A 12199-nucleotide genomic window follows, 5' to 3' on the forward strand; every position below is an offset into this window, starting at 1 on the left:
GGCCCTCGTGCACTAAATGTGTATTTTGTCCGTTTTGACCATAGATTTAATATTTAAAAAACAAATAATGTAATTACTCTTTCAGTCACACCCCTCCCTGCTCCCTCTCACAATGGTTCATTCCACCTGCGCTGTCCGAGCTACGATCGCTAGTGTGACGTCTCTTGCTTATTAGACTTGTTATGATGCAGTGCAGACAGTGACACACGCAGGCATGTCACATCAAAAGTCAGGGCATCAAATACGGAAAGAAAGGAAGGAAAGAGAAGACAGAGAACGCCAAAGTCGACAGTATGTCACACAGTTTTTCAAAAAGAAAGGTAGTTTGCCCTATTCCTGTATTCCAAAACTTATTTTTGTTGCTACATGTCCTGCTTATATCTAGCTAGCTTAGTAAAATATTTACTGAATTATGAACACAGAATCAGCGGCTGCTGCACACCCACGTCCTCCTTCCCCCACGTCCCCGTCTTAATCAGCCGAACAAGGTGAGCCTGAGCGCGAAACTTCGCGAAGATTTTAGGCTGTAAACACGTCTTATCTACTGTATTCGCCACATGATGATAACTTTCCAAAACAAAAAGTAATCTAAACGCTTCTAAAACGACAAAATCAGTTTGCCGTGTCGTGTGTTCTGTGAAGTGACAGTGCTGCTGCTACGATAGATGCTGTCAAACTTGACGTTCTTAATATGAATAAAATGCCCCAGAAAAAAAGAATATAAAATTGAATAAAACGTGTCTCTACTGTAGCTGGTGTTTCCTGATTGAGCAGTTTGACCCAGCTAAAGCTTGTTCATGTAAAGTATATGTCAATATGTGTACATAATGTTCTGTTGTGCTTGCAAATGCAATTGAGATAATAAATGTTCTCCCTTTTATGTAAACAAGTACATATTTCTATATTTTTTCTTGTTTTTGTAGGCTTTGTACTCATCCTAAACATTTTAACTATGCAATTTGCTAATTATCTTTTTCATAAGTATACAGGGCATGTTTATTGGGTTAAATTTTATCTGTAAAAAATGTAGGGGGCCCAGAAATTTTGGTTTCCATAGGGCCCAGAAATTCTGGCGGCACCCCTGACTGCAGTGTTTGTTTATAACGGTTAGAGGAACGCAAAAGACAGGCGAAACAGTCATGGAGTCGCTCTCGGTCTGTACGCAGCTCTCTGTGTACGAGTGATGACTGCTAAGGTAACAAAAACTAAAACCCGCCTATGATTTCCCGGCTTAAGTCGCAAAATGTAATTATTATAAAGTTATTATAGAAATAAAAATGACAAAAAAAAATGTATGTTTATTTCTTTAAATGACAGATCATAACCCAATATTCAAGATATTGTATTCAATATTGTATTGATAAATGCATGCAATTAATTATTTTATTGACACTACATTTTATTATTTAGACAAAAAATATCGAAACAGGGTTTACTAAACGTTGATTTACTTCTTTGTGTTTACTTTTTTTGCGTAGAAACACCTCATGATACTTGTATCTGAATGTGACATGGCCAAGATAATAGATATTACAAAGCGTCACTGCCATTAGAATGGGGAGTGAATACATGGCTCAATGTGAGTCAATTCGCGTGAGCAGAATCTGAAGCGATCTCTAAAAGTTCTGACTTCTTGAACAGTTTAACCATAGGAAACAAAATGTATGCTACAGATGTCAGGTTTAATTATTGATCGGACATTTGACCCGGTACCACAAAACCTTAAGTAGCACGGGAACAGTTTTAGTAATTGCGAAAAATACATTGTATAGTTATATGCCATGCAAAGGACTTCATTTGGACAACTTTAAAGGGAATTTACTTAAATTACCCTCAGATTCCAGATTTTCAAATATTGACGAGTTGGGCGTTTTACGTAGTATTTCTGTACAGGTTTCTGAAAGAACAAAAAATTCGACCATATAAAACTGTTTCGAAACAATTTTTTCTTAGTCCTTTATTAAACAATTTCTCCCAGAAAAGCAAGTGGCACGCCCACGCGGCAGAATAGATTGAGCAACCGCAGACGTCACTTTCACTTGTGTGCAGGAGAGAGAGAGAGAGAGAGCATATATTCGCTAACTTCAGTTGTTTTTTTGTTAACTGCGTTTAGTTGATGAATGATATATAAATGGTGGATATAACGCTGGATTTGGAGATCATTTGAAACTTATATATGAAGCTGTCCCAGCGCTAAAAGATGCCGGACATGAACCCCCATGCGGTGAGTGAAACTGATGTCAGTGTTTTGTTGACAATGTGCTTTAGTTCAGCCTCCCCCCAGCACGCGTCGTATGATATCGGAAGTAATAGTACAGCTGTATCTATCTTTTATAAATGTGATCAAACTAAATACTGTTCGTAAATACGACGTATGCAATACTTCTCTATAGGTACTCAAGATTATGAGATTGGCAGAAACCCTGTGTGTTAGGGTCGCCTTAAAACGGCTCTTCACAGTGATGCCATAGAACACAGGTGTCAAACTCAGTTCCTGGAGGGCCGCAACCAGTACTTGAGTTGAGGGGGGATGGCATGAAAAAAGATGGTCAAAATCATCACCCTTCTAAAAGGGCGTCCCCGCTTCCCATCCCCTGTTATTTTAGCAATGAATGTGGTAATATTAGCACTATTTCAACATTTCGTTTTTGCGAATATTGAATAGGCTAAAATACACGACGAATTGTTTTAAATTGACGTAACGTCAGTCATAGCAGAGCAGGCCCAGATAGCAGGGGACTCCGAGCCGGATCCGTTTTCAAACCGGCAAATCCGGGTTACAGTCGCATCCGTTTCACTGCATCAATACAGATCCAGACTGAGTCCGGTTTGAATGGCGAGAACGACAGTCGTTCAGCAGATGCCAGTCGTATCTGTGTAACCGAACGCGCGAAGTTTTCTGAAGTGAAGTGGCGGCAGCCCGCAGCGGTAACGTTATTCCTCATAAACTTCAGTAAGGTAAGTCACACAGCGTGTTGTCAAACTGTTTCATTAATGAATTAATTGTTCAGTTATTACGTTGTATAACGTTACTGCTTAACTTAAAATTGTTGTGAGTTTTCCTGCGTTAGACCGGTATAACTCGGGTGCTAACTCGTATGTTATCAGAGCATGCTAACATGAAAATGGCCCAGGTCTGTAAGAATATTATTGACAAATTTGAACAACTTCTATCAAATTTCACTGCTAAAGTTGAGATATCACTGCTCTGTAATTGTAAACTTTAAATGATATAAAAGTTCGCGAGCCATTTACTCAAGTAACGTTAAAGAGAATATTTAATGCACTTTTGAATCTGTGTGCATGCTCAAGGTAGAATTTATAATATAAATATGTTGATCATTCAAAGTAACGTTCATGAAAAGAGATTTATTTTCCGTGTTTTGATTGCAGCGTTGAGTATTACAATACGTGAGAGACAGCGCTTGAGCTAATGGCCAATCAGAAGTTTAACAACAGAGTCCAGACAGATGTAAGTATGACTCGTTTCTTATAATGGGATAAAAAGTCTTTGTAATGAGCCAAAACAGATTCAACTTCTGCATTGTAAAGATGGCTTTTTTGATGTTGATAATATATTACTGTCTATACTACTTCATTATTCTTTTTTGCTGAATGAATTGATTAAATATATGTATTTGACATAAAATATAGATGTCAAATTACATTTAATAAGGTTATTAACATATTGCCCTTATGAAGATAAGACATGTTGCTGGAAATCACTTCCAATGCAAATTTTTGTCCTTTCATAGAAAACTTAATTTTATTCCCCAATTACAGTGTTATATTTGATTTACTTTCATTATTATATAAAATACAAACTCACAAATGTCTGTTCTCCTGACCACTACTTAAAGTTAATTGAATAAATGACTTGAGAAATTGTCTAGGAACATTATTTAACATGAATATCTGTCTTCACTTCAGGTTCCACAAGAGAGCCGGCAAAGGGTGAGTTTCTTTGATGTAGTTGTTTTATTGTTCTCTTTTTGTTGGTGCTAATTGTGGCTTGTAGGTTTCTAGAGAAATGGATATTCAAACATTTTCACACTTTTGAGTAGTATGCCTCTTATGTGTGTACCCTAAACACTAAATCAAATACATACATAATATATGGGTGTAATGTAACCATATAGTTTGTGCATTTACACACCAGCAACTTGATGATTTGTGTGGTTTCTTTCTTTAATGTTGTTAGAAGTTGATATTTCTGGTTGTCTTCGTGACAGTTATGAACATCACTGTAGTTTCATGTCATTTCATATAGACCTTGAATCAGTTTTCTATCATTTAAAATGTCAAATTCAAATAACACTAGTTCATAATAAGTTATGACAACTATGTATGGATGACATGAACTCCACTGAATTTACTGTTATGGTCTCTGTTGCTGCTTGTGTAATTGCAGGACCACTCTTCTGTACATGCCCCTCTTCATAACAAAATATTTTCATTAAACATAGGCAATATGAATGTACTTGTATTAAATTATTAGTATTTTATCTAGCAAGTTTAGTCTCTAATCTAAGAATGTTTTGCTTTCACACTTTGGTTTAGAACTAGAGGGATTTCTTCAAATTGGGTCTCTTATTTTTTATATTTGTGGCATTTGAGTGTGTAATAACTTTACCCAATATTTACAGGGGACACAATAGTGCTTTCTCTACTGTATATTAAACAATTTAAAGCCAAAAACAGTTTGTTTTGGTGATTGTCAAGAAAATATAAAATACTGTAAGGATTTTGTTTCTCACAATTTTTTTTTAGAGACGAGGAATCACCTTTACTGATTTCTGGAGTCAGACGGAGGGTTTGCATTGTACTTGGAAAACAACTACTTGAATTTTCAAAAGACCCAGAACCATCTTAAGCCAACAAAGTTTACACATTTTCCATCACCAATGAAGCAGCAATGATGGTTGACGTAAGCACTTTGAGTCATTTGGAGCTGAGGAGGCCAACACCTGTATTAACATCCATTCTTCAAACTAGTAAGTCCATCAGGGTCATAGTATTGACCGGGACAGTAGAGATGCCCAGACCTCTAGCTGCAGTTTTCTGCATAGGATTTTAGCTGCCAATCAGTTTTGGGCCTTGTTGGTCAATCTTTGTTCCATAATTCTTTTAAATACACAGTACTGGTTCAAATTTGCAAACGCTTATGTTTTATCACCTTTTATAGTAATAGTTAACTCATTAAAACCATGGAACTACACATTTGTAACTATCAATTATGTTGTGACTAAAAGCATCTAATATAAATCAACACTACCTAATATTTTAGCATCTATGTGTGTATGTGTATATGTATATAAATACAGTTTTTGTTTTCTAAAGAAATTGATGTTGGTACAATTATATTTTTATCTGGAAAAGTTATTTCAAACATTTTTTAAGATATTTAACATCATTTCAGTCATGTGTTTCCAAACTTTCGACTGGTACTGTATATTGAAAGTTCTGATCGTTAAAAGATTGTTCTGAGAACTGTTTTTCTTTTTGAGAAATATGTCCCATATATTTTTTAAATGTTGCTGGCATCAAAATTAAATGATAAGTTTAAAATCCTACATACTGTGGAGTTGTGGTCAAAACTTTACACAACCCTTGCTGAGAAAACGTTGGAAATTTATGACTCAACTCAACTCAACTTTATTTATATAGCGCTTTTTACAATTTTCATTGTTACAAAGCAGCTGTACATGAGACACATTTAATACAAGTATGAATTCTAAAGCAGCCCCCCCGGCCAGGCAGATAGTGCAAAACAATATGCAAACGGTGGTGAGGAACCCAAAACTCCCATCGAGAAAAAAAACCTCAGGGGAACCCAGGCCCAACCAGGGGATTCCAGTTCCCCTCTGGCAAAAGCTGCTGCCTCTGCACAAGCTCAACAGTGCTTGCACAACAAGGCTTAGTAAAAATATAAAAATTAAGGATTAAAGATTATCATTAACAATCTAATAGCATTTGAAATGTTGTAGGAAAAACAAAGTTGTCGCGTCCTTTATCCAGCTCTATCCTCTTAGCACTTGTCAGGTCACCGCTTTCCATTCTCAGCTCTGCCATCAGGTCTGGGCATGAACTGCATCCTGCGGTAACCTTGGAACAAAGAGACAAGACTGGCTGAGAGTAGAGTACTGTTCTGCACTCTTTGATGCAACAAGTGCATCATTTGTTGTTGGATGTGTTCCTGGTTCCGGTTGATCTAGATAATGCAGCCTAAATCCTCTGAGGATTAATATTATGGAGGTGTAGTGTATGCAAGATTAAAAAGATGAGTCTTTAGTCTAGATTTAAACTGACAGAGTGTGTCTGCCTCCCGGACCGTGCAGGGAAGAATATTCCAAAGTTTAGGCGCTAGATAAGAAAACGATCTACCACCTGCACTTGATTTTGAAATTCTAGGTATTACCAACTGACAGGACCCCTTAGAGCGTAATGTACGTGGAGGTCTGTAATACAATAGAAGTTCATTCAAATACTGCGGCGCTAGACCATGTAGGGCTTTATAGGTAATAAGCAAGATCTTAAAGTTAATGCGATGCTTTATAGGTAACCAGTGCAAGGTTGACAGAACCGGGGTTATATGCTCATACTTTTTTGTACGTGTAAGAACTCGAGCTGCCGCGTTTTGAACCAGTTGCAGTTTTTGTAATAGGCCCGCAGGGCAACCACCTAGAAGTGCATTACAGTAATCTAGTCTTGATGTCATGAATGCATGAATTAATTTCTCTGCATCTGAAAGTGACAGTATATGACGTAATTTAGATATATTCTTAAGATGGAAAAATGCAATTTTACAGGTGTTTGCGACATGGCTTTCAAATGAGAGAGTACTGTCGAATACAACGCCAAGATTCTTAGCTGATGACGAGGATTTTATGGAGCATCCGTCAATCGTTAAGCAGTATTCTTGGTTGTTACGCATAGCAGTTTTCGGTCCAGTAAGTAACACTTCTGTTTTGTCCGAGTTTAGTAGTAAAAAATTGTTACTCATCCACATTTTTAAGTCAACTATGCAATCCTTTATTCGATGAAACTGCTGGGTTTCATGAGGCATCGAGGAAATATAAAGTTGAGTATCATCAGCATAACAGTGAAAGCTAATTCCGTGTCGCTTTATTATATCTCCTAGAGGTAGCATGTATAATGCGAAGAGCAGGGGTCCCAAGACTGAGCCCTGTGGTACACCGTACTGGACTTGTGATTTGCGGGACACCTCATTGTTTATTGCTACAAATTGAAAACGGTCGGATAAATAAGACTTAAACCATTTCAATGCTATTCCGTTAATGCCAACGTAATTTTCGAGTCTATGTAGAAGTATGCTGTGGTCAATGGTGTCAAATGCAGCACTGAGGTCTAGCAGCACCAGTAACGAAATACAGCCACGGTCAGACGCTAAAAGCAGATCATTTGTAACTCTGATCAAAGCAGTCTCTGTACTGTGACATGCTCGAAATCCAGACTGGAATTCATCATTAATGTCATTCCTTTGGAGGAAGGAGCATAATTGAGTTGAAACTACTTTTTCCAGAACTTTAGATATAAAAGGTAAATTCGATATAGGCCTGTAATTCCCTAGTTCTTTAGGGTCGAGTTTGGGTTTTTTTAAAAGAGGCCTTATAACAGCCACCTTAAATGCTTTAGGCACATGTCCTAATGTCAGAGATGAGTTAATAATACTAAGAAGAGGATCTATAATTTCTGGGAGCATTTCTTTCAGTAGTTTTGTAGGTATAGGGTCTAGCATGCATGTTGATGATTTAGATGATCTAATGATTTTAGACAGTTCATCGTGATCTACTGTAGAAAATAATTGCAATTTCTCCTTAGGGGTGCTGTAGTTAGTTTGTTCAGCGGATTTCACTACAGGTTGCATTGTTATAATTTTTTCTCTTATATCTTGGATTTTACTCGTGAAGTAGTTCATAAATTAATCACTGTTATGCTGATAATCAGAATCTGACGTCGATGACAACTTATTTTTTGTTAATTTAGCCACGGTGTTAAATAAGAACCTATGGTTGTGATGGTTTTCCTCTATTAGTGTTGAAAAGTAGGCGGATCTAGACGTTTTTATTGCATTCCTGTAATTTCGAGTACTATCCTTCCATGCTATACGAAATACCTCTAAATTCGTTTTCTTAAAGTTGCGCTCCATTTTACGGGATGCCTTTTTTAGAGTCTGAGTGTGTTCATTATACCACGGTGTTGGGCTGCTATTTTTAATTTTCTTTAAACGCAGAGGAGCAACTGTGTCTAATATTTCCGAGAAAGTAGAGTTAAAATTTTCAATAGTAGTGTCAAAATCGTCAACGTTATTACTCATGCTAGATATTTTAGACAATTCAGGCAGATTATCGAGAAACGCATCTTTGGTAGTTGAAGTGATCGTTCTACCATATTTGTAACAAGGAGTTTGATTTGCAGCCGTAGGCCAGTGAAGCAAACATAATATCAGATGATGATCCGAAATATCTTCACTCTGCTGAACGATTTTAACATCGTCCACATTTATACCATAAGAAAGTATTAAATCTAAAGTATGATTACGAAGGTGAGTGGGTCCTGACACATGTTGACTAACGCCCATGGAGTTAAGAGTGTCTTTGAAAGCCAGTCCCAAGGCATCTGTATCATTGTCTACATGGATATTAAAGTCACCGACGACAAGGACTCTATCTGCGGCCAGTACTAGTTCTGATAAGAACCCACCAAAATCTTTAATAAAATCTGTGTGGTGCCCTGGAGGCCTATATACAATAGCTAGAATAAATTTTAAAAATGTTTTGTCCTTAGTATTAGGTGTCGATACTTGAAGTACCATGACTTCAAAAGAATTGTATTTAAAATTAGACTTCTGAGAGGTAATAAAAGAATTCTTGTAAAGTGCAGCGACACCTCCCCCTCTACCTTTTAGACGAGGCTCGTGTTTATAGTAATAATCATGGGGAACGGATTCATTTAGAGTAATAAAATCATCTGGCTTTAGCCATGTTTCTGTCAAACAAAGCATGTCTATTTTATGATCGGTTATCAAATCGTTAACAAAAAGTGCTTTATTTGAGAGAGATCTAATATTAAGCAATCCGAGTCGTAACAGCTGATTATCTGTATTTTGTTCATGTTTGATTTGTTTAACGTTTATTAAATTACTTTCAAGAGGTTTACGCAATATTTTATGTTTGCTAATCCGGGGGACAGACACAGTCTCTATTTTATGTTGTTTGTAAGAAGGGATTATTACATGTTGTATATTTTGTGTATTCTGTAACGCGAGACGGCAAGCAGACAGTTGGTTAAGCCATTCTGTCTCCTTCCTGACCTGGGCCCTAGGCAGTCAGACTTTAGCATTATTAAGACTGTGTGCCAAATTTCTAGAGAGGAGGGAAACCCCATCCCAGGAGGGATGGAGACCATCTCGTTTCAACAGGTCAGGTCTGCCCTCAAAACTCTTCCAGTTATTTATAAAATCTATATTATTCTGCAGGCACCACTCAGACAGCCAGCCATTTAATGATGATAATCTGCTATAAATCTCATCACCACGGTAAGCAGTAAGGGGGCCAGAGAATATTACAGTGTCTGACATCGTTTTTGCGAGCTCACACACCTCTTTAATATTATCTTTAGTGATCTCCGATTGACGGAGTCTAACATCATTTGTGCCGACATGAATAACAATCTTACTGTATTTACGATTAGCCTTAGCCAGCACATTTAAATTTGACTTGATGTCAGGCGCTCTGGCTCCCGGTAAACATTTGACTATGGTGGCTGGTGTCTCTATGTTAACGTTCCGGACAATAGAATCACCGATCACTAGGGCACTTTCAGCAGGTTTCTCAGTCGGTGCGTCACTGAGCGGGGCAAACCTGTTCGAGACTTTAATCGGAACGGTTGAGTGATGTTTTGTCCTGCGACTATGCCGTCTCACCGTCACAAAGTTTCCCAGCTGCAGGGGATTTTCAACCGGAACCGAGCTGTGTGCGCTAACATTGCTCGCATCCGAAGTGTTTTCTACGGTTCTTACACTCTTACTATCCTCAAATAAAGATTGGATGCGAGACTCTAATTCTAAAATCTTCTCCGTCAGCCTAACTACTTCCCTGCATTTATCACATGTAAAACCCTCGCCGCTGACAGAGAAGGCTAAACTAAACATATGACATGAGGTGCAAGTAACAACAATAGGAATAGAAGCCATAACTCACCGGGTATGAAGTGCAATCCTAACTTACCAAGGTTGCTTGATGAGTCTTAGTATATACGCTTAAAAAGAGAAACAGTTAGCACACAAGACAAATAGGGGGAGATGATATTCCACACTGTAAACAGAAGGCAAGCTAACACGCTAATATGCTAGCGGCGTTACGCTTCAATTAATATAGATTTAGAAAATAAAGTTATAAATAATTCGGCAACGACAATGATAGGTAACTATAGTAAAATACACTAATATTTAGACCAGGAACAAATGTGAGGTGAACCAAGTGTCAGTGGATACAAACTAGCCGGCGGCAGCGATGCAATCAGGTGTAAGGTGTTATGAAAAGTAAGTTCGTTTTTGAATTATTACTGCCCTGTTATTTCACGTAACAGACATTTTCATAAAGTTTTTAACACATAATTATCTACATTTATAAAAGTAAGCCAGTCCAAGACTAAACATACCTGCACGACTGGTTCCTAATACTGTACAATGTTACCTGAACCATCAGTGAAATTTTTTTATGTCTTGTAATAGTTGTTGATCAAACTGTCTTAAGGATTTTTCTGAACACCTGTGGACAGTTTAATGGTGTCACTCCTGCTTTTTCAGCATCTTCTGCATTATTGACCCTTTTTCATCACTGACTGAATGATGAGATTCATCTTTTTATTCTAAGGAGAATTGAGAGACTCATACACAGCTGTTACAAAATATACAAACATTCCATGATACTCAAGAAGTCAACACTACATTCAAAAGTCGGGTGCATGTAAACCTTTAGGTAGGGTGACCAGTTTCAATTTTTTGATTTTGTTGAAATCATTTAAAAATATATATATATATCTAGTAACGCCTTCCAAAAGCTATAAAATGTTTCGGAAGGACAAAATTCAATGACAAAAAAAAGTTTGACAAATTATCATTTTCAGAGATTTACACCCAACTTACTTTAAATATATTGTGTGGACTTCTTGAGCGTCCGGGAATGTTTGTATCTTTTGTAATAGTTGTGTATTAGTCTCTTAATATTCCTGTGTGAAAAGATTAATCTAAACATCATACAATCATTAGTGGACAGATATCAAATATGTAGAAGACACTGAAAAACAAAGGTTGTGGAGGATCTGGAGGATTTCTCAGAAGACCAGTGGACAATTGATTAGCTCAGATCAAACAACTCTTCAACAGCTATCACAAAAGGTTTCATTAATTAAGATAACATCAAACTGTATTAAGAATCAGGTGTATTTAAACGTTTAAACTGGCTTACTTTTATGAATGTAGTTATAATTCATTATAAAATACTTTTTGTAAACATTTGTTATCTGAAATAACCAGGCCCATTTTCTTCAATAGATTCAATCTTTAACAGTTTCCAGATTCTGCAAAGTAAATTTAAACTTGACCACACGGACAGTGTGTATGTATGTTTATATGGGATTTGAATAGTTTGCAAGTCCTTTCATTTGTTTTTAATTTACAGTTTGAACGGCAAGATTTGGGTTTAAATATTGTTTTATTAGAATGAAATATACTGACAATAGCATATCCTTGAAACATTGCTAAAACAGTTTCCAAATGTTCTCATGTAAGCTTAGTAAATAGTAAGACATGAGTGTTTAACTTATTTGTGCAGAAACTATCCAAATGAAAGACAAGATGGACAATACCACTGTTTTGTGTATTGTTTTGTGTATTAATGTAATTGTTTTAATATGCTAAATAAATGAAAGAAGGATCAAAAGACAAAGCCCTTGAATAAATCAATTTACTGTAATGTGCAATTTTATTATGAATGTATGTTTACATTAAAGTAATGGATAACACTGAATTATGATGTGGTGTTTTACTGTGAATATTTTTAAGTACAATCATTTTCTAAACAATTCATAAGTTCTGGGCCAGATGTGTAAAACGCACCTGGGCCGGTGTCTTTTAGCACAACGGGCCAATAGCGGCACAGGTCCGTTTTCCTCA

General features: G+C 36.8%; 1 long non-coding RNA gene across 2 annotated transcripts; it reads left to right on the forward strand.

Annotated features, from left to right (window-relative positions):
• The first annotated feature begins 1860 nt into the window (after positions 1-1860).
• LOC130419793 (uncharacterized) lies at positions 1861-5558 on the forward strand. 2 transcript variants are annotated; one of them, XR_008906545.1, is made up of 4 exons: positions 1861-2958; positions 3394-3472; positions 3931-3954; positions 4771-5558. It is a non-coding gene; the product is annotated as an uncharacterized LOC130419793 (long non-coding RNA). The 2 variants fall into 2 exon arrangements; XR_008906544.1 differs by having other exon boundaries at positions 1861-3472.
• The last annotated feature ends 6641 nt before the right edge of the window (positions 5559-12199 follow it).

This window comes from Triplophysa dalaica, chromosome 4 (genome assembly GCF_015846415.1).
Source record: "Triplophysa dalaica isolate WHDGS20190420 chromosome 4, ASM1584641v1, whole genome shotgun sequence".
NCBI classification, from domain to species: Eukaryota; Metazoa; Chordata; class Actinopteri; order Cypriniformes; family Nemacheilidae; genus Triplophysa; species Triplophysa dalaica.